The following is a 1,151-nucleotide window of genomic DNA, read 5'->3' on the forward strand; positions in this document are numbered from 1 at the left end:
ACTTACTAAAAAAAATAAATTAGACAAAATTTAAACAACAATTCATAAACACCGTAAACTATTTACCAATATTGACATCAAAGTTATAGACATACATATATTCGTATGAAAGAAAAGTCCTTTTCATTAGTATATTATTGCACTTATTTATTATTCTGGATCAAACAAAATCGATTTTTGACAAATTGTTTAACGACAAATTAAAGCAGAGCCGACGATCAAATAATCACATCAAATGTCTTATTAATAATATCTTTCGTGTTTTGATGTCGGCTGAGACATTCTGTTCAAGTGCCATTATGCATGAACGGGCTTCCGAATGTAATATCCAAACATTTAATGATAATATTGAAAAGAAAAAAGAATGCCGATAAAGACACAGCCTCTTATTATCATCAAGTGGAACCGAATGTTTTTAAAATTGGTGAAAATTAAGGTAGAGTGATTTCACGTGAAGTTGATAATTGAGAGCGGTTAGATGATTTGACTAAATTTTTATTTAAGAATTTTTAATTATTAATTTCACGTAAAGTCGATTGTACGTGAATTTTCATTTTTTAAAAATACGGTAAAAATTCAGGTGCAGTGACTCACGTGAAATTGATAATTGAGAGCGGTTAGATGATTTGACTAAATTTTTATTTAAGAATTTTCAATTATTAATTTCACGTAAAGTTGACTGTACGTGAATTTTCATTTTTTAAAAATACGGTAAAAATTTAGGTGCAGTGACTTCACGTGAAATTGATAATTGAGAGCGGTTAGATGATTTGACTAAATTTTTATTTAAGAATTTTTAACTATTAACTTCATGTAAAGTCGACTGCACGTGAGTTTTCATTTTTTAAAAGTACTAACATCATATAAATCGCTAAAAATCTTATTAAAGTAAAACGTTCATTATTTGTTTAAGCTTTTGCAAAAATTTAATTATTTTTTTTTTTTGTATCATTTGTTCGTATTTTTAAAAATAAAAGTAGAAAATAATTTTTTTTTTTTACATTTTTGGAGAAGACCAAAAGTAGAAACAAGTGAAGAGAAAATGTAAACATGTTTTATCATTAATATTTATAGCCAATGTTTTTCTAATTATATCCTTACAATTTAAGAAAAAATAAATACAATTTTTTTTATTAAACACAATATAAAAG

The sequence above is a fragment of the Arachis ipaensis genome, chromosome B04 (assembly GCF_000816755.2).
Source record: "Arachis ipaensis cultivar K30076 chromosome B04, Araip1.1, whole genome shotgun sequence".
Lineage (NCBI taxonomy): Eukaryota > Viridiplantae > Streptophyta > Magnoliopsida > Fabales > Fabaceae > Arachis > Arachis ipaensis.